This window comes from Spermophilus citellus (assembly GCF_964194105.1).
Source record: "Spermophilus citellus genome assembly, chromosome: 9".
NCBI classification, from domain to species: domain Eukaryota; kingdom Metazoa; phylum Chordata; class Mammalia; order Rodentia; family Sciuridae; genus Spermophilus; species Spermophilus citellus.
The window spans coordinates 138,146,697-138,168,101 of NC_138191.1; the positions used below are offsets into that span (position 1 = coordinate 138,146,697).

General features: G+C 57.5%; 1 long non-coding RNA gene across 1 annotated transcript in view; it reads right to left on the reverse strand.

Annotated features, from left to right (window-relative positions):
• The window catches only part of LOC308656120, a 41,066-nt gene extending 20,362 nt beyond the window's left edge, over positions 1 to 20,704 (reverse strand). Inside the window, exons 1-2 of the long non-coding RNA XR_014023605.1 lie at positions 20,611 to 20,704; positions 1,357 to 1,508 (exon numbers count right to left, since the gene is read on the reverse strand). This is a non-coding gene — a long non-coding RNA (uncharacterized lncRNA). The remainder of the gene's footprint in view (positions 1 to 1,356; positions 1,509 to 20,610) is intronic.
• Positions 20,705 to 21,405: the final 701 nt, after the last annotated feature.

The following is a 21,405-nucleotide window of genomic DNA, read 5'->3' on the forward strand; positions in this document are numbered from 1 at the left end:
GCTCTGGAGCCAGGGGAGGAGGTACCCGTGAGACACGGCCCCAAGACCCCCAAAGGGGGGCTCCCAACTCGGCACCCATACCGGGCCTGGCTGAGACGAGGCCTCTCCCTTTCTATGGCGGGAACCACAGGGTCACACAGGCCAGAGCCCTTGGTGGGTATGATGGCCAAGTACAGGGGGTCACGGCCCCCCATGGAGGCCTGGGGCCAGCATAGCAGGATGGGATGGGCTGCCACCAGAGGACTCGAAGGGCAGGGTCACTGCTGACCACCACTCTCCTTCCACCCGGAACCCTGGACGGCGGGCGGCGCGGTAGACAGCCTGGGTCCCACCTGAGCTGAGCTGCCGCCCTCATCAGGCCCACGCTCCCCGCGCTCCACAGCCTGACAGTCCCCGGGCATCGCTGATCCACGGCAGCACTCATGGCGGCTGAGCTCAGGCCCAGCAAGAGCCCTGCTGTCCGCAGCAGGGCTGCCTGTTGGTCAGGCAGGGGCCAGTGTGCGGAAGAAAGGGGCAGTCAGGAGCTCCTCGGCTTCTCCTCAGAAAGGAAACAGGAAGCAGATTTCACCTGCGGATCTTGGTGTGCATGCCCCCCCCATGCCCCGGTCTCAGGGTCCTGCATGGGTTGGGTACACAGCAGGTGTTTAATAAGTGCCTGTGGGTGTCCAGAACCAGCCCTGGTAAGACCTCCTGAGTGTCCTTCCTGCGAGGCAGACTCCTCGGCCTTGGGAAGACCTCAGAGGCCATGCTCAGAGGCAGCTGGTGAAGGGCACCCCCCAGGCCCTGAGGTGCCAGGTCCAGGAGAGTGAGGACCCCACAGGTGCCCCCGGGGTGTTTAGGTCAGGCCCGCCGGCAGGAGCAACCCCATTCGGAGACTCTGATGCCTGCCACTGCGGGAGGGAGTGGGTGCTGTGGCGGCCGCTGCTCCTGCTCCCTCTGCTCTGGCTGGGTCTGCTGCCCAGGTGTGTGGCCTAGAGAGGGAAGGCAAGCAGGGAGGGGTGGACGCCGGCACCCAGCCCTGACAGGCTGCAGGGGAGGAGGCCGTGCCCTCACCCAGAGGTGGTCCCTTGGCCACAACCTTGTGGACAGATAGAGACCCCGTGATGGGCTGACCAACCTCCGAGCCAGAGCGGCCCTCGGCCTGGGTCAGCCCTGCTGAGGGATTCATGTCCTGGTCAGAGCACACAGAACAGGCACAGCCAGAAATGTCTGCAGAACCCTGGGAGCCTGCTGCGCACCCTCGTGCCGGGCCTTCTGGGCAGCCCATTTCACACAGCCTGTGGGGCAGGGCAAGTCTGGTGCCCCGCCTGGCCAGCCGCTTACCTAGAACTGCACCAGGGGCAGGGAGGTGGGTACCTGGAGGAGGGACACTCCCTGGGGCTGGGCTGTTGCTCTGTCATTGGGAGCCCAGCGATGAGACGCGGGAGATACCTGGTCTCAGGGGACACACACCTCTCCGCGTCCTCGTGGAAACCTTGCTGTGCACTCTGAATTCCATATTGTATTCTCTAAAAATAAAAAAGTCCAGTTAAATATCCTCACCCTTATCTGGCCACATGTCTATGCCACCCAAGAAACACTGTTGCTGCAGCACTGAGCCAGGGGGCACTGGGCAGCCATACCTGGGAGCTCCCCTGTGATCCAGTGGCAGCCGGTTCCTGGGCCATCTCCTGCGCCATGCGGCCCAGTACCCACTGGCCAGACGTGAAGATCAAAAGTAAATTAGTGGAGGTGTGAGGTGTGTAAATTAGTAGCGCCCTGACAGGACGCTGCCTGCACCCAGGAGCTCACCACTGCTGGACACGGGGAGTCCTCAGCCTTCACGGGCACATGCTCCGCCCGGCTCCTTGGGAGGAGAGACAGGATGGTGGGGGCCATGGCAACCCAAGGCCAGCTGAGGCACAGACACCAAGCTGAGTCCAGCAGATGAGCCTGAGAGGGGCTGGGTGCAGAGAGCTTCCTGTAAGTGGTGGAGGCCGGGCACTGGAAGGGATGATCAGAAGGACTGTGGGAGGCACCAAGGCAGCAGCAGGACCCCAGGAGTGCTCAGGGAGGACCCAGACGGCACCCACAGACCCGGGGGACGGCCCTGCCCTTCAGGCCAGCCAACCCCTCCATGATTCAGATCAGCAGAAAGCCCTCCAGAGGGTCACTCAACTCAGGAAGGAGCAGGCCAGGGGCCCTGGATGGACGCTGGACCCTGGGCAGGCTGTGCCTGTGAGCCTGGAGCCTGGAGGTCTCGGGTCTGCTGCTGCTGCTGCTGCTGCATGACCTGTCCCCTGGGACCCCCGGGCAGACCCACAGCCGGTATCCCTGCTCTCACCTGGGCCTGGTGACGGTCACTTAAAGCTTGAAGGAAGGAAGAATCCACCCAAACAAAGTCCTTTCCTTGTGTCGTGTTTTTTATTTAATTTTCCAACGAACACACTCTTTTATCATCCAAAACCGTGAAAGTAAATTAAGAAGAAATGGGTTTCTTTCAATTAGGCTCAGCGTTGCTTTGAGTAACTGCCTATAATTCTATTTAATGAAAAAATAAAATCATTATTCCACTTCTCCCCCTGCCCTGTCACAAGCCCACAGACGGGCTCCATTAGCGTGCACCGTAGATTTATTTAATTAGAAAAATATTTTGTTTTCTCTGATTCTTTGGGAGGAAAAAAAAAAAACCTCCAGGCACAAAATTAATCAAATCTGTTACCTGGTAGTTAATGGCTTCGAGGCTCAGGCATATCTCACTCCACACTCGCGTTCCTGCCCTTGGATTCCGACCCACACTTGGATCACACACCACCAACCAGTCGCCCGGCTGTGTTTGGCAAACTCTGGTGCCAAGACCCTCACTGCGGGGCGGGGACCCCCACACAGGCACATGGACAGGGGCCAAGCCCAGAACGTCAGTCCTCTGGGCTGTAAAACGTGCCAGAGCCGGAGCCGCAGTCACACCTGTTGCTGGTTAAACAGACCCCTGTGACGGCGGCCGCTCCCAAGCCTGGGACAGGACCCTGCCCAGAGGCCCCGTCTGGTCCCCAGGGATGGAACCCCCAGGGTCCAGGAGGTGGCAGGAAGCTGGCTTTTTAGGAGGCCCCCTCTTCCACACTCCCAGGACACCAGGCTGTGGGGAGGAAACCCAGGCCTGGGGTCAGAGCCCCATGACCCTGGGTGTGAGCTCAGTGACCCCTCCTGGCAGCCTCCGTGTGCCCTCTGCTCTGCAGGAACATGCAGCAGGACTGTGTCCACTACAGGGTCTCAGAACTGTAAACCTAGGTGCAAGCCCATGGGCCCTGGCCCACCCCGTGCCCGTTTCCAGGGCATTGAGCGCAGGCCCCCAGCCCTCCCAGCTGTCAGGACGTGGTGCACACTAGGAAGCCTGCTCAGGGCCCAAGAGGGCCCCAGACACACAGGGGTGATGTCACTGGGTTGGCGTCATCATCGGGGGTCGGGGGCAGCAGGACAGAGCCCACGGAGGCCTGGGGGAAGCTAGAAGCCTGGGTCAGTCTGGAGAGAACACCCAGGCAGAACTCCCAGCAGGGCTCACCCAACACCTGCAGAACAGCACCCCAGGAGGAGGTGGGCGGGAGTCTGGGCCAAGAGCCCCTGCCTCCCTCCTGGCCCTGCAGGACCCCCAGGGGACCCGCAGCAGGCGAGCAGGAACTCGTGGTCCCTAAGAGTTCCAGGTCTCCAGGAGTTCCCTTCCACTGCCACAGCGTTCCCAGAGCGTTTTGTGGCAAGGGACATCTGTGAGTTCGTCCCTGACACAGGTCTCTGGGCCAGCGGAGGGGGAGGGACCTGCGGCCAGAGCTGCAGGTGGAATGCCGGCTGTCCACCTGGACTTGAGTCAGAGCAGCAATGCACCCTGATTTAGCCAGGTGTGCCCCAACTGCTGCACGGGACCTACTTCCACTAAGATGACCGTGGTCCGTCTGAGAGCCTAGCTTCATTGGGCATTCAGCATCTGGCCACCAAGGGTCAGAGCATGGCCCCAGGAGGCCTCTGCTGCTCTCCAGAGCTAGCAGACTCCTGGTGGCGGATCCCTTTGTCCTTCGGCAGACAGCAGGAGGAAGGGCTGTCTTCCCCGGGTGCCCCTCAGCCATGGCGTGGGAGCTCAGAGGTCCCTGTGGCTCTTCTTGGGGGTCTCTGCTCAGCAAGGTGGCAGCCCTGGGGTCAGCTGTCCAAAGGCCCCTGACACATCTGGAGGCCAGGTCTGGACCCTGATGTCCCCTGCCATGTGGACACAGGGGCCAGCATTCTGGCAGCAGAGCACCGGCCCTGTGCCCAGGTCAAGGTTGGCACCACACCATGGCATTGGAGCAGGAGGCGACGTGGCCAGCTCCTTCACAGATGCCAGGGGGAAGTGTGGGATGGCCCTGAGCTGGGGTCCCTGCTGCAGGCACCACGTGAAGGTCGCCTACTGCAGAGGAGGTCCATGCTCAGGGGACCTCCAGCCAGGGTGCCATCTGTGGTGAGCCGTTTCTGCGGACTGTGGTCGCCATTACAAGATGGCGCTGGCTCCGCTGTGGTCTGTAACAAACAACTCCTTATTTGGGAGAGTTGGCGCATGGTTTTTTAACACCCTATGAGAAAGCTCCACGTGGCAGCTTCGCATTGGGGCTTGAGATGCTTTATTAAGGCTGGGAGAGGCATCCGAGAAGGAGAAGAAGAAATATCAAGGACCTGAATAAACGGCTGAAAGAAGATTCCTGTTGTTGCGTCTTCCTTGCGGGCAAGGGGGTCGCGACAAGTGGTGCCGAGACCCGGGAACCAGAACTTTCAGTCGTCAGGGGTGGTGCACCGGATAGTCCCAGGTAAGTGGGACCCGCGACCAAAGCGGGGATAGTCCCAGTAAGTGGGATCCGCGACCAAAGCGGGGTCAGCTCCTCTACAAAGAAAGGGAGAGCCTCATATTTTATTGCAGCTGCAATGTGTACTTTCACTTTTGTTTTCTGTGTTTCTTTTGTCGTCTGTGTCTTTTGTTTTCTGTGTTTCTTTTGTTGTTGTGTCATGGGTGCCGCATCTTCAAGTCCGCTTCTCCTGGCCCTAGATGGCCTGTTACGTTCCAAGGGCCTGGAAGTGAAGCATCGTACTTTACAGAGATTTTTACAGAAGATAGATATTGCTGCACCGTGGTTTGCATTTTCGGGCAGCCTCACCATACCTAGTTGGGATAAATTAGGCAAAGATCTTGACTCTGCTTCTGAGCAGGGCATATTAGAGGGCGGGGTGATACCCCTTTGGAGAATAGTCCGTAGTTGCCTCACAGAGGACAGATGTCATGACGCACTTACTAAAGGACAGGAAGTTCTAGAACAATTACATGAGGAGAAATCAGAGACGGCAGGAAGTGAGGTATCTCGGGAGGATGGAAGTGTGCGGAGCGTGAAACAGGGGAAGAGGCGATTGTATCCAGATCTCAGTGCGCTGCGCACACCTCCATGTGAAAGTGGGTCAGAGGAAGAGGGGAATGAGGAGGAGGAGCTTGGGAGGCTGTCTCGCCAGCTAGGGAGTTTAGCTGTAGGAGAAGGGAGCAAAGATAAGCAGGGGCTCAAGAAATGTGATCCTCCGGATCCACCGCCGTATGGTGGGGGTGTTTCGGGGAGAGCTTTCCATGCTCAAACATGGAAGGCTGTTCACGCTGAGATGGGTCTTGCTTATCCAGTTTTTCAGGACGATAATAGGGGAAGATTCCATGAGCCTTTAGATTTTAAAATTGTGAAGACCCTGGCGGAGTCTGTGCGCACTTATGGGGTGGATGCCGCCTTCACACTAACTCAGGTGGAGAGTCTGTCTAGATACTGTATGACTCCCTCTGATTGGGCTAGCCTTGTTCGGGCTTGTGTTTCCCCAGGTAAATATTTGGACTGGAGAACATTTGTGTTAGAGGGCGCAATAGAACAGGCCGCCCAAAACCATGCGGCGGGACATCCTCATTGGGATAAGGACATGCTTTTGGGGCAAGGTAGATTTGCTAATCAACAGACAGGATTCCCTCTTGAGGTATATGATCAAATTAATAACATTTGCATTCGGGCATGGAAGTCACTTCCAAACAGAGGAGAGGTATCTGGTAATTTGACCAAGATTATACAAGGCCCTACAGAACCCTTTTCAGACTTTGTAGCAAGGATGGTGGATGCCGCTGGAAAGATTTTTGGGGATCCTGATAGAGCCATGCCCCTTGTTAAGCAATTGGTCTTTGAGCAATGCACCAAGGAATGTAAAGCAGCAATCGCTCCTTATAAGAACAAAGGCATAGAAGCATGGATGAAGGTGTGTAGAGAGATTGGAGGACCTTTAACTAATGCAGGTCTTGCAGCTGCTGTCCTTCGGATTGCAAAAGGGGGCGGTCCTGCCGCCGGAACGTGCTTCCATTGTGGTCAACCCGGTCATGTCAGACGTAACCACGAGGAACCAGATCAAAGGTTTGAGTGGGTAGTGTTGCCGCAGGGAATGGCTAATAGTCCCACGATGTGTCAGATGTATGTGGGGAAGACACTCGCACCTCTCAGACAAAAGTATTCCTCCATCAAGATCATTCATTATATGGATGATGTATTATTGGCTGCTAAATTAGAGCAGACAATTCATGAGGCCTATAAAGACCTAGTGAAGTTGTTAGCTCAATATGGACTGCATATTGCACCTGAAAAGGTTCAAACAGGGGATTCTATTAAGTATTTGGGAGCAACAATTGGGTATGGCAAATTACGACCACAAAAAATCACCATACGAACTCAGGATCTCCAAACTCTAAATGATTATCAAAAACTGCTGGGAGATATTAATTGGATACGAGGATATTTACATATTTCTAATGTTATGCTACAGCCTTTGTATGCTACTCTTAGGGGTGATCCAGATCTTACTTCCCCTCGTAGCCTCACTAAAGAGGCTAGAGCGGCCCTTATGACAGTAGAAGAAGCTATACAACATGCTACTTTATGCAGGCTCCAGAGTGATAAACCTTTCCAATTATGTGTGCTTGCCACTATGCGGCAGCCTACTGTTGAGCGTGCTCATCGCACCTTAAAGGAAACTTTACAAAAACAAAAGGGGGGAATAGGAGCTGAACATACTCCTAAAGAACGCCTGTCCTTAGCTCTCTTTACCATTAATTTTTTGAATTTGGATATTCACGGTCGCTCTGCGGCCGATAGACATGTGTCCCCTCAGCCCTCTGTGATTGGCTATGTTAAGTGGAAAGATGTTCTTACGGGCCAATGGAACGGCCCCGACCCCGTGCTGACATGGGCACGAGGATCTGTATGTGTTTTTCCCCAGGATCGCACGGAACCATTGTGGGTCCCTGAACGCCTGACAAGAAGAGTCTTGACGCCAGCTACTCAGCAACAAGAAATACCACAGCAACCCCGTGATGAGGATCTTCATTCTGCTGAGTGCTCTGGCTCTGGTGCTGGTGCCGATGACATGGACGACACCAATGCAGTGGTGGGCAGCGGCACGGGCTTGGCCAATGCCGATGCCGGTTCATGATTTAATGATTCCAGGAATGCCTCCCGTATCATTGGCGAATATTTGGCCGGAAATTGGTCCAGATAAAGCTATGATCATACAAGCTCTTGCAGCTTTAGAAAATGGCATCTCACCTCAAGTCTGGCTTGCGCAGATTAAACAGTAAATCTTTGACATGGTCGTTGCACCCCAAGTTTTATGAACATTGCACTGGGATCGACATGTCTTTCTTTGTTATTCTCTTAGTGTTGGAAAGCCCTTGCACTCTGCCGGCTTTACTGCCATTGCACGCAGATGGGTTTCCACACTAGTGCTTTTCTATCGTCTTAAGACCCGTGCCTTTCTTTTAGGGTGTTGCCAACTTGTTTGTCGTCGTATTTCTATACAGCCACAGTTCAGCCTCAGCCATCCCCCTTCGTCCACCATCATCACGATACAGGATGCGAGGCAAGGCACTGCACTTGAGTGATCCTTGAAGTGGACCTCAAGGAGAGCATGTCCTATTGCATGCGGGTTAGACGCGTCCACGCCCCGTCCCACGAAAAAAGGCGTCGGCTGATATGGCCTCAGATCTGGGGAAGGGCCCTCCTTGGGGCTGAGCCATACTATGCAGCCACTTCTGCACAGTGGGATAGGACCTCTACTCTCGCCTGTATTGTTTTTGGAAAACAAAAGGGGGAACTGTGGTGAGCCGTTTCTGCGGACTGTGGTCGCCATTACAAGATGGCGCTGGCTCCGCTGTGGTCTGTAACAAACAACTCCTTATTTGGGAGAGTTGGCGCATGGTTTTTTAACACCCTATGAGAAAGCTCCACGTGGCAGCTTCGCATTGGGGCTTGAGATGCTTTATTAAGGCTGGGAGAGGCATCCGAAAGGAGGAAGAAGAAATATCAAGGACCTGAATAAACGGCTGAAAGAAGATTCCTGTTGTTGCGTCTTCCTTGCGGGCAAGGGGGTCGCGACAGCCATCCTCGTTGTCCTACCCTCAGCCAGATACAGGTCGGCCAAGGCCAGGGTCTCCGGCCACCCAACCCCTCCTTCTCCCTCAGTCTCTGCTGGTTCCTGCAGGAACTTGCAGCTGGAATCTGAGCCTCAGCTCAGGGGAACTGTCTCCAGGGGAACTGTCTCCTGGCCCACCCACAGCTCCTTGAGGACAAGAGACCCAGCAAAGGGACCCGGGCTCTCCCCCACAGACCCAAGAAGTGCCCTTCCTTTAGGTCAGTCTATAGTTCCCAAGCAAAGCTACTGACAGGTTGGGCCCCTCCAGGCGCTAATGGCCCTGGGCTATCAGAAGTGGATCCTAACTTGGCCTCAGAACTGTCACTGATTCAACAGGACAGGGTTTGGGTGGCCACACAGAGGGCCCTGGGTGGTAGCCAGGCTCTGGGCAAGCAGCAGCCCTGCAGGGTAATGGCAGAGTCACAAGAGAGTCCGTGAGACCCTGCCCAGCCTGCTCTGTGAGGGGAGAGACCACAGGGGCCCGCCAGACCCTGGGGCCCACAGGGTTGTGCTGGGTGCGTCCTTGACTCTGGACCTGGCGGGTTCCTTGAAGAGCCCCCCGACTCGGCAGCAGCCTCTGGCCCGTTGTGCTTCCTCTTCATGGGATTTTAGCTTTTGGTCACACATCCCCGAGGTGCAGCCATGGACTGGCCCTGTGGCGTGAACTGTCTGCTTCCCCCAAACAAGCTGCCCTGGTCACTGCTGGCCAGGGGACACTGCCTCAGAGAACCACAGGGCACTAACAAAGGAAGAGCCAGCCTGAAGCTGGACAGTCAGCGCTGAGCCCAGCAGCAGCGTCCGGGGTGGACTACTCAGGCTCTGGCCCCGTAGAGCTGGAAATCCTGGGCAGAGACACCTTCATTTGATGGCCCAGGCAGATGGCCCCACAGCCCACCTGGCCTCTCCTGCTGGCACCCACAGGACGGGGAGCCCCACTTAACACATGAGACCTGCTGCTATGCACTGACTGTGTGTCCCCCAAATTCCTATACTGAAGTCCTGACCCCCAGCACCTGGGAATGTGAGTCCAAGTGGAGACAGTGTCCTCCAAGGGTTCATCGAGGTAACACAAGGTCTGATATGACATCTGAGGTGTCCCCCAAAAGCTGTCATGCAGTGCAAGGAAACTGAGAGGTGAAATGATTATGTTAGGACAGCCTTAACCTCACCAGTGCATTGGCCCTCTGGTAGGAACTACATGGGTGGTGACCGCAGGCAGGTGGGGTGTGGGTAGAGATGGGCGCCTCTTGGACATGCCTTTGGGTATAGAGTTTGTCCCTTTTGAGCAGGGCTTCTCTGTGCTTCCTGGTGCCATGTCCCCAGCTGCTCTCCTCAGCCACACTCTTCCACCATGATGCTCTGCCTCGCCTTTGGCCCGGAGCAACCCAGTAAGCCACTGATGGACTGAGATCTCTGAAACCATGAGCCCCCAGATCAACTTTCCTTCCTCTAATCGTTCATGTCAGGACTTTTGGTCACAGCTGTGAAACAGCTAACTAAAACAGAAATTGGTATGGAGAAGTGGGGTGGTCGCTGTGACCAGCTTGACCATGTGGTTCAGAAGCTCTTTGGGCTTTTTAGAATTTGTGGGAGGAATTTGGAAAAGTTTAGCAATGCAGACTGGGAGAGCTTTAGATTCTTGTAAGTGGAGCTTAATGGGCGATTCTGGTGGGAGCTCAGAAGATCAGAGTGCCCTAGGACTGCGGACAGTAAAGACAGGCCCCATGAGGTTTTAGAGAAAAGTGGGACTCCACTGGAAATTGACCTAAAAGCTGCTCATATGATGTTCTGGCTAAAAAGCTGTGTACATTTTGCCCATGTTCTGAGACTTTCTGAGAGGCTGAATTTAAAGGTGTTGGACTAATTAATTTGGGGGAGGAAATATCATGACAGCTCAGCTTTCAGTGGGTGGCATGGATATTGCTGGCAGCTTTTAGCCAAGTTTATTTTGATAACAGAGCTGAAAGATGTGAAGAACTTGAAGTTTGGCCAGAAAACTGGGAGTAAAACTGTGGCTAAGGAAGATGTGGCTGTCAGAGGGGTTACCCAGACACCAGGGGAAAGATGGCTTGAGGGTGTCTCAGGAATTGGCAAGACCACACTCATCTCAGACTCAAGGGCATAAAAGTAAAAACTCCTTTGAGAAGAGACCAGTGGGCACCCTGCTTGCATGGGGAGGCGGGGGGATAGGAAGTTGTTTCCCCAAGCTCAGCCACCCAGGATCTCAAGAGACCGCGGCAGCCGTGGTCCCTGGGGGTTTGGCTACTGCTCGAGATGCAGCAGACCTTGTGTCAACGGCATGGTGCTGGTTCTGCAGGACTGCAGGGTGCTAAAGTCGGGGGTCAGGGAGGTTCCCACCAAGGTCAAAGGCTGGGAGGCCAGGCGAAGTGCACAGGACTGGAGTCCCTCTGCAGGCAGCCCCTGAGGGGTGACGTGGAGAGGTGAGCAGGGAGCCAAAGCTGCAGGGAGACCCCTGAATGAAGAGAGCAGTGACATGGGACCTGCTGAGGGAAGCCGAGGAGTGAGCTGGAACAAGCAGAGGGAGGCGCTGGGCAGCAGGCAGAAAGGCCACAGCCCAACAAGTCCCCTGGAGAGAACAGCAGACGGTGATGCCGTGCGCCCAGGTGCTGGGGCGGCGCTGCAGGGCCTGTTTGCCCAGGGACTTCAGGCTGACTTTAGTGCCACCAATTCTTTCTCTGCCCCTATGTTTCCAAATGGAAATGCTCGCTCTGGCCTGTCTTTTGGACCTATGGAAATGGCTTTTGACTTTTACAGGGCTCAGGCCGAGGGTTTGCCTTGAGTCTCCAGGGAGACTGTGGACTTGGACTTTGGGGCCATCCTGGAACTGCTGAGGCCATGGGAAATCTTGGAAATGGACTCAGTATATTCTGCATTATGAGACAGGCATGAGCTTTGGGGGGCCAGGGGAAGAATATTATGGTTTGGATGTGGGGTGTCCCCAAAAGCTCATGTGTGGACTATTCAAGAAGGTTTAGAGGCAAGATGACTGGGTTACGAGAGCTCAGTCCCATCAGTGCATTAATCCCCCATAGGGATTAACTGGATGGTAACTATGCAGGAGGGGTGTGACTGGAGGAGGTGGGTCCCTGGGGTTTATATTTGGGGGTTTGGGCCTTGGGGCTTTATATTTTGTCCTTCTTGAGTGGAGGGCTCTCCTTCTCTCTCTCTCCCTCCCTCTCTCTCCCTCCCTCCTTCCCTCGCTCTCTCCCTCCCTCCCTCCTCTTTCCCTCCCTCCCTCCCTCTCTCTCTCCCTCCCTCCCTCCCTCCCTCTCTCTCCCTCCCTCCCTCCCTCCCCTTTCCCTCCCTCCCTCCCTCCCTCCCCTTTCCCTCCCTCCCTCCCTCCCTCCCCTTTCCCTCCCTCCCTCCCTCTCTCTCTCTCCCTCCCTCCCTCCCCTTTCCCTCCCTCCCTCCCTCGCTCCCTCCCCCTCCCTCCCTCCCTCCCCTTTCCCTCCCTCCCTCCCTCCCTCCCTCCCTCTCCGTCTCTCCTGGTGCCGCCTTTCCCTACCACTCCCTTCCACCATGATGCTCTGACTCACCTCAAGGAACAGAGTCAGCCGTCTATGAATTGGAACCTCTGCAACTGTGAGCCCCCAAATAAACATTTCCTAATTGTTCTCATGGAGTCTTTGGTTACAGCAGCGAAAGAGTTGACCAACACAAGGTCTTTGCTTGTACTAACCGTGTCCTAACCCAGTGTGCCGGGAGTCCAGAGGGAGAGGCTGAGGGCAACCCAGGGAGGGGACAGGGCGAGGCCTCAGGGGGAGCCAGCCTGCAGCACTGGACCCAGGACCGCAGCCTCCAGGACTAGGGGACATGCACGTCTGCCCTTCAAGCCACCCACTCTGGGGCCTCCGTCCCAGCCACCATGATGGCCTGTCCAGCTCCACTGCTGCTGCCTTAGCCTGGAAGACAACGGGGACCTCTGTAGGCTCTATTCCCAAAGCAAGGGTCAGGGTTCCATGGGGACCAGAGCCACCCCAAGCCTGCAGAGGGCAGAGGTGGTCCTGAAGGCAGAGCCCCTGTGTGGGCACCCAAGCCTGAGCCCGACTCGGCATTCCTCTCTGGTGTGCCCCTTCTGGGCACTGAGCGAGTGTCCCAGGCTGGGCCTCCTCCAGTGCTGGGCTTCTCCCCCAGCCCCTCCACCCCTGCCCTTGACAGATGGTGGCCCCAGGTTCTGCAAGCTCCTGACCCGGTCTAGAAGCCTGACCTTCGACCCTAGCTCCAGCACACAGCCCAGGGGGGCCAAGTGGAGCAGGTGACCACACACAGCCTCCACGGAGACACTCCTACCCCAGGGAGGGCCCGCCAGGACGCCCCACCTGACTCCAGCCCAGGGGGTTCAGACAGAGGGCTGAGCTGGGAGGGCAGGAAGGCCGATCCCAGAGGGGCAGGCCAGTGTCACCTCTGCTGGGCCTGGGGCAGCACACACCACGGTGACTTCAGGGACCTGGACACGAGACACTGGGGGAGGCTGTACTGGAATCACATGCAGAGTGAGTGCCCAGGGTGACCCCAAAAGACTGCTGGCCACCAGCTGGGCCCAGCAGGTCTGCTCTCCTGGGCTGAGATGCACCAGTTACATTCGATCTGCCCACCATCACAGAGAGACAAACCCTAGGAACATCAAGGAAAACAGAGGCCACCCAGCCCTGCCCAGCACGGGGCCGGCCTTGGCCCTGGAGCGCATGCCCAGTCCTGCACCCTGAGCTTGGAACCAGAGCCCTGGGACTTACCTGGGGCGTGAGGCAGGACTCCCCAGGGGACCAGGACAGCAGGCCATGTGAGTGGACATTATGAGGGGCTGGCTCACAGGACTGTGAGGCTGGAGAGTCCTGTGAGGTGCCCCTCTGCATGCTGGAGCTCCGGGCCAGCCACTGCTATAAGTTCCAGTCAAAAGGCCAGAAGGCCAGAGGCCCAGGAAGAACCAAACTGTCAGTTCTCCTCTGAGAACAGAGTGGACTCTCCTTATCTGGGGGAGGGTCACCCTTGTTTGTTCTGGTCAGACTTCAACTGACTGCACATGGCCCGCCCATATTACAGAGACTGCTCTATTCAGTGCATGGATTCCAACATCCACCTCATCCATAAATGCCGGACAGAGGAACCTTTGAAAAAAAATGTCCACTACCCTGTGGTCCAGACAAGTGGACATAAAATCAACCCTCACATTAGCAAAAGGCACTCTGCAGATGGGTTGCCAGAAGGATCTTGAGACAGACATCACTGTGGGCTACTGGGTGAGCACAAAGTAAGCACAAGACCTCATGAGAGGGAGACAGGGAGGCCAGTGCGGGGAGGGAGCATGAGGAAGGAGGGGACGAGGGAGGGCGTGAGCAAGAACGCTGCCCAGTGGGGAAGGGACTGTCCACATAGGGTCTGGGATTCTGATGTCCAGAATTCCAGGGCTGCACATGGACTCTCAGAGGGCAAGCCCAGCCCAAAGAGGCTAGTGTCCCTCCTGCACTCCTGCCACCCCGTTCATGTGACCCTGTGAGACCAGGTCCAGGCCCACCCCAGGCCCTGCGTGGTGGCCTTCCTGTGGCCACAGCCTCCACCCAGATCTTCCCTGACGCACCCTTGGGGAGGGAGCCGCGGCCAGCTCAGGGAAGGTTGGCGCATGGAGCACGGCCTCCCTCTGCTGGTGAATCTGCGTCATGACATGGAGGACCCGTGAGGCCAACCAGGCCCAGAAGGCAACCCTCTGTCTGGCCTTGACCTCTACCTGGGTCTAAAGGACACTCACTGTGAACTGGACTGGCCCCAAGTGACCCTAGAGGGAGCCTAGCCCATCCCCCATGCCTCAGGGGAGCCTCCATAGCCTCAGTTTATCACGAAGGACACCGAGGCATGGAGGACAGACGCCTCTGCAGGGAGTCTCGGCCCCGTGCCCACCTAGGGTGAGGAGACCACCTCTCAGTCCACCATGCTGGCCTCCTGTCCCCCTGGCCCCCAGCCCCTCATCCCCTGGTCCTGGAGCCCTGACTCTGTTCTCCAAGTTCTGTGAACCCCCTGGCCCCTGGGAAGTCCCCAGTCTACTACTCTCCCACCCCCAAGCTCCCTGGCCTGACATTTTGTCCCTGCCTTTGGGACATGAGCAGACAGGATAAACTTTGGTGGCACTGGCCAGCCCCTGTGACCCCTGGCTCAGCCTCCACTGCCCAGTGTCCCGCAGCCTGCAGCTCCTGCAACGCTGCAGAGGGAGGGGTCAGAAAAGTGACCCTGGCCACGCTGGTTCCGTAGAGTCGAGGTCAAGTCAGCAAGGAGACCACAGCAAGACAGCGAGCACACGAGACCAACATGGACAGCTTGGCCCAGCACCTGGGACCCCAGGGACACCACTGGGGCTTGGGCTTGGCCAGGGAGCAGCCCCAGGGGTGGGCCCCCGCAGGCTGGCAGACATTCACTAGTGTGTGCCCTCGGGTCAGGATTCCTGGGGATCAGAATCTAGTCCTTTACATCATGAGATCGGGATAGATGATTCAGTTGCTCAATTTATTCAAAAAGGCAACTCAAGCAGAGCTGCCCGGGGCCCTCGGGGGGGCCCCCCTGACACGTGAACCTTGAGGAGCAGCCACCCAGGAGTGTCGCGGAGCCGCTGGGCAAGATTCAGCCCTGCACAGCCCAAAGACTTTCCCAAGGAGAAGCTGGACTTGATGGTAGAGGGCTGGCCACTCAAACCCTCAGAGTCGTCCCCCAGAGGTCAAAACCCAGGGACACTGGCCAGCCAGAAATGTGCTGGACACCATGCGCGTTCAAGGCCGCCTGGGAGGGTCCCACATCAGTCTCTCCCCTCCCCCTGGAAACCGGAGGACGCGCTCAGAGAGCCACATGCAGGCACCCAGCCGCAGCCTGTCCTGTCCCAAGCAAGAGCAGGCCTGGCTGGCCATGGCGGCAGGCATTTGCTGTAGGTGGCTCTGAGCTGCCAGGGGTCGGGTGGTTTGTTATGCAGCTGTGGCTGACTGTGCCAAAAGGACCCCAAAAATAAAGGAATCAGACCCAAACACAGGGAATGAAGCGAAACTGCCCCATTTTCTAAAGGACTGAGAGTCCAAACAGGCTTTCCCAGCTTCTCTTCTATCACGAAGGTTAAATCTTTTATTAACTTGGTATTAACTCATTTGACTATTAATGCCTTGTTTGAGAATAAACATGTGATGTTCACAGTTTCATGAAGATATTTTTGCTCGATATCGTAGCATAGTTAAGCATGTTTACAGCTCAACTGTGGCAAATACCTAGTTTCCTTGTCATTTGAAATTTAAATCTTTAAAATGGCATGGAAGTCAGTGCTGTGTCTCCAGGGTCACCACTGCCACAGCCTGGTGGCATTCAACTGCAGAGGAGTCCCATCAGCACCCACCTGGTCCCAGGCCCTGGCCCTCCCCCTGCCCAGCCGCATGGAGGCCCAGCCTTAACCAGAGGGGACCCTTTCCTACGGCCTCTGCCAGTGGGTCGAGGACGGGCAGGGGAAGGCCAGCACAGTCTGCGGTCCAGGGAGCCAGGGGCAGCTGCTGCCTGCCCCCAGCATCCTTGGCCCAGCCCACTCCCAGAGTCCCCACTGCCACCACCTGGGGACTCACCTCTCCTAAGGAAAAGACCCAGTTCTTCCTTTAGCCGCTGAGCAACATGCAGAAATCTTACCGTCCTTCTTTTTTTAATTTTAAAATCGCAACCATTGTTTTCTAAGGGCGTGGCGGGCAACGGCTTTCCTTTAAACATTTTTGGTCTTTATAAACTGTACTTCAGTTTTCTCCCTCTGACTGGTAACTGCTGCTTCCAGGCTCTCTGTGTCCCCAGAGGAGACAGCCACAGACTGGAATGCTGTGGCAGGAGAGTGCCCATGTGTGACTGTCCACTGTGGTCCCCGGTCCCTCCGTCTGTGTCTTGTCTTTGTGTCCCCTGCACGTGTGTGTTGAGTGCCTCGCAGGCGTCTTCTCCTCCCAGTTCTCAGCTGCTCAGAGGCAACCTTGACTCAGACTCTCCGCTCCTGGACGCAGAGCACCCTCTGGCTCTGTCACTGTTCCTCAGACCTACTGTCTGGGAGCTGAGCAACGGGAGCGGGAGCTTTGGGGGAATGACTTTTAAAAAGAGAGGATTTCTACGACTGCCCTACTGTGCGCTGTGCGCCGATTAAACGTGTATTTAACTGTGAAAATGAATAAATAAACGGTATTTCCTCTTTAAGTGCTTTCTTTGTCTCAGAGACAAAGCCACCCACGGCTAGTCAAAGAAGTCCCCTCGTTCTAATGCAGGACAGTGACAGATTCAGAGAGACCTTCACGTTCCCTTTGGAGCCACACGCCCACACCCTTGGTAAAGTTGTCCTACACCACTTGGCTTCCCCTGGAACAGCCCTGAACAGTTTCAGAGGAGAATCGAGGCTCATCTGCCCACAACCCGGCACCACTTCCCTCAGGAACTTGCAATGCCAAATATAGAGACTGCAGGGGACAGCCAACGCACGCCGTGCAGCTCCGCTGGGCCGTGCCGATGCTGGGCTCCAGTCCCATTCTCGGGGTGGGGGACAGGGACGGTCGCTCACCAGGGAAATGACGACTTGGGCCCAAGTGGCCTTTCTCACGATCCGCATGGCTGAGCTTTTTATAGCTTTTTCTGTAGCGGGTTCCCCAACTCAAGGGGCTGGTCTCACAGGCCCCACCGTGGGTTCAAGTCCTGGTGTCACTCAGTGCCCGGGGGCATCCACCACCCTTGATACAAAGATGGCCTTGTTCCCTGGAACCAAACAGACCCAGGGCAAGGCCAGCCCAGCCCAGCAGAGGCGCCACCACCGCTGTCATCATGGTCCAGAAACAAGCACGAGCCCCTGAAGCCCTGGTCTTGTTCGTCACTACAGCGAACACGACAGATGCAGCCTTTGTGGCTTCTCTGGACACATAAAGCAGCTGTCCTCTGGCTCCACAGTCCCCCAAAGGCCAGCATGACACCCAGCTGACTCCGCCTCCCCCGTCTTTATGTCATACAAACAGCTCTGCCAGAAGCTCGGGACTGACCAGGAGTCGCTAAGCAATGGCCTCCCAAAGCTGAGCACCCCCCCCCAACCCAGTCCCTGCAGCTGCCAGGAGGTTCCTGGAGTGAGGAGCCCTCCTGGGTGAAGTGTCCGGGAGGAGCCCTGGTCCAGGTCATGTTCAGAGACAGCACACGTCTGCGGAAGGCTCTGAGAAGTCTGCGATGAGGACATGCCCTTGGTCACATTTGGGGCCTTCCCAGGCATGCTACACAGCAGTGACCCCCGTTTCAAGTAACCCCCGCTGAAGCTCATGGGACTGGCTCCGGGATCTACTTCCTCCCAGCCCTCCCCACGCCTTCCTGTGGCCATGGCTTCCCACCCGACTGGTTTGGGGCCTGGGTATATCCCTCACCTCAGCTGACGGCCTCAGATACAGTATGTTGTCAGCCACACTATGTGGGGGGCTGGCACCACGCTTCTCTACCCTCACCCACAGTGGGCAACCACAGCCTTCTGGGGGTGAGACCGAGAAATAAACTGTGTGAGCAAATGAGATACTGGGCCTGTTTGTTACTGCAGCAGGAGCTGACTGATACAGAGAAACGCATCAGTCAGAAGTGGGGTGGTGCCAGAGCACAAGAGTGCTGCGACTCTGGCTTTGGGGGGAAGACTCACAGAAAGCCAGGAGCGTGGAGCTCCAGGTCGCGAGAGGCCAAGTATCCCATAGGCAGATGCCTGGGGAACTGACAGGGCAGAACCTTCCAAAGAGCTGGAGGCCCTGGGAGAGGAGGTTCTGAGAAGTCCTGGGGAGCGGGTCAGCTTTACCCCCTGCATTCACCGTCAGACACTGCAGGAGGGAAACCGCTCGGGCATGCCACTCTGCCCACCCCAGGAGAAAAGGAAGGTGCCCAGAAACCCTGGGCTGCAGGTTGAACGACGCTGCTCATTCCCTTGAGTGGCCGGTAGGTTTCTCACGTAAGATACACCTTTGGTTTCCACCCCCAAGGCAGGAGTGGGCTTCACGCCCTTGGTCAGGCCTCTGGTGGGGTCAGGCTCTTGGCAAGCACCTGTAAAGCATCTAGAGAGCCAGGTCTGCACACAAGCTAGAGTGTGGCTTCTGGACCATGGAGCTGACCTCAACCAAAGAGATGATTCTTAAAGATTCAAAGATGGCGGTATTGACCAGAGCTCCGTGCTGGGCAACAGCTTGGATCAACAAAGATGGTGACCACTGAGCACCCTGCTGTGTCAGTCAGCCTCCATAGCCATGACAAATACCTGAGAAAACTGACTTGGGGGGGGGACATTATTTTGGCTCCTGTTGCAGAAGTCCCAGCTCATGGTCAGTCGGTTCCACTGCTTGGGCCTGAGGCAGAACACCATGGTGGCAGGGCATGGTGACGGAAAGCTGCTCAGCTCAAGGAGGTCAGGGAGCAGAGAGAGTGGAAGAGGCCGGGGACAAGATAGAGTCCCCAAGGGCTCTCCCCCAAGGCCCCCCTCCCTCCCACTAGGTCCCCCACACACACAGTCTCCGCCACCTCCTAATGATCCACTCAGGTTATGACTCCATCAAGGGGACGATCCACAGGTGAGAGCAGAGCCCTCAGGGTCGGTCACTTCCCACGCCCTCCTCTGAACATGGCTACAATTGGGACCACGTGAGCCCTGAGACGCACAGCTCCCCAGCCACGAGGCCAGGACCCCCAAGTCCTACAGACATGACTAGGACACTGAGAAGGATGGACAGGCCGTGGGGGTGTGCCCAGGAGAAGAGCCAGGGCCTCTTTACCCAGAGTCCCACCCAGCATGGGGACGTGGCCACGACACACCCAGTGGAATAAGCCTGGGGGGTGCGGCCCATAGGAGCCAGGGAGCCACACGTGTGCAGGATGCCCCCCCATCAGTCCCCCATGGTGCTGTCACAAAGCAGCAGAGGTCACTACCGTCCCAGAGGTCAGAGGAAAAGTGGCCCCTCCCAGCCAAGGTGTGGCAGGGCAGCCTCCTGGAGGCCCCAGGGAGACCTGTGTCTGCAGCATTCCTTGGCCTAGCGCCCCTCCTCCATCCTCACGGCCCCCGCAGCGTCCCCTCCCTGACCGCTGTGGCCACTTCTCTGACTCTGGCCACCTGTCTCCATCCTGTGCCCACCTGGGATCACACTGCTCCACATGGCTGAGACAAGTCACGGGGGGCTGTGTGTCCCCAGGCTCCGCAGACCTGCGATTAGCCACCAGGACAGATGGAGGCCTGGCATCTGCAAGGGAAGCGGGAGCCATGGAGGCTGCCTGCCAGTCCCCGCACCCTGCATTGGGTGCCAAGAAAAGATGAGCTGTCCCAGGCCCTGTTCCTAAGGAGCCCATGGCCCTTGGGGTCCATGGTGGGCCTCAGAAGATGCGGTCATTCTGCCCTGCAGAAGGGTGACCTGTTCCAAACACCAAGCAAAGGTGGCCACATCCTAAAGAGAACGGGCTCTGCCCAGAGACCAGGCTGCCCCTCCATGGCCTCCTGGAGTTGTAAGGCCCCCCTGCCCCAGCAGACCTGAGCACCCTGGAGCCAGGGCCCAGTCCTCCTGCCCAGTCGAGTCCCAGACAGAGGGCCCTGGTGCCAGGGAGGCTGAAGCGGCGAGGCACTGCCCACAGCCGATCACACACGTGGCTCGTCACCGGCTGTGGCAGGGCATCAGGGGCCTGGCAGACCCGGTGGCTGTCCTCAAAACAAGAAGCCAGCCCCCCTGGATGGGGGCCAGGGGCAGAGCGATCAGGAAGGGGCCTCTCTGGCCAGGCAAGGTCTGAACCCATGGGGCGGCCAGGGTGAGGGGAAGAGGCATCAGACCCCACGGGGGGCAGGAGAGACCCGCTGAACCCAGGAGCTAACACCCATGGCCACCACAGCACCCCAGGCTTTGCTGGCGTTCAGGCCCTGGGCGAGTCGGGCATGTTTGCTGACACCAGCTGCCCAGAGCTGGGAACAGCGGGGACAGAGCTGGGGACGGTGCTACAGCTCCCCAGGCCCAGGACCTGAGGCACAGGGCCCCTGGCGGGGGGCTAGGAGGGCTGAGGTTCTGGCCGGGTCTAGAGGAGATGTGCGCTGGGAAGGAGGTTCTGGGAAAGGCTGGCGGGGGAGCCGCGTGCAGGGACCCTGAGCCTGAGACCCACCTGTTCCGTCCGGGATTCCTGTGGTCTCTGTGGTCCACTCTGGCCCTTCACAGCTGGGCTCCCTGAGTGTTCTTGCTCACAGAGGAGGGCACCCCAGGTCTGCTCTTCTTCCCCTGGGGCCCAGGAGGCGAGGGCCACATGGTAGAGTTTGGATGGGTGACCGTCCTGGGCAGGTCTTGGCCCCTGTCCCACTTCCCAACAAGCCTGCTGGTCCCTGGAGACAGGTGGCTTTGCTCCTGACGGCCCTCCCTTCTGTTCTGGATCCCTGCCCTGGACAAGGGCCCTTCCCCACACCCCGCCAGGCACAGCCTGTACAGCAGAGGAGTGGCCCCCAGCCTTTCTGCCACTGGTCCTGCTGCCCCCTTGGGCGGCCCACACAGGAGGGGCTGCACTGCCATCCCTGGGTCCCCAGGAAGGGAAGTGCCTGCGGCAGACCTCAGGCCCTCATGGCCAGGCGGGGAAGGGCAGGGCCACGTGGCCCCACTGCCAGCCAGCTGCGGATGCTGCTTTCTGCTGGTTCTAGCACAGGAAAGGACTGAGGACTGTCCACTGCACATCCCCAAAAACCCTGCTGTTCCATCTGCGCCTGGAGGTGCAGGGACTGAGAAGGGAGCTTGCTCTTCCAGGGGGAGGTCGGCCCTGTGCCCAGCTCCTGTTCAGAAGGTGCCATTCTGGGCCACCCCATTGTGCCTGCAGAGATGGGCACCTGGAGCTGCCCACAGCCCACTTCCTTGAGGCTTTGCTTAACAACACTTCCCGGCTCAGTCCCCAGCCTCCGGGCCAGACCCAGATATC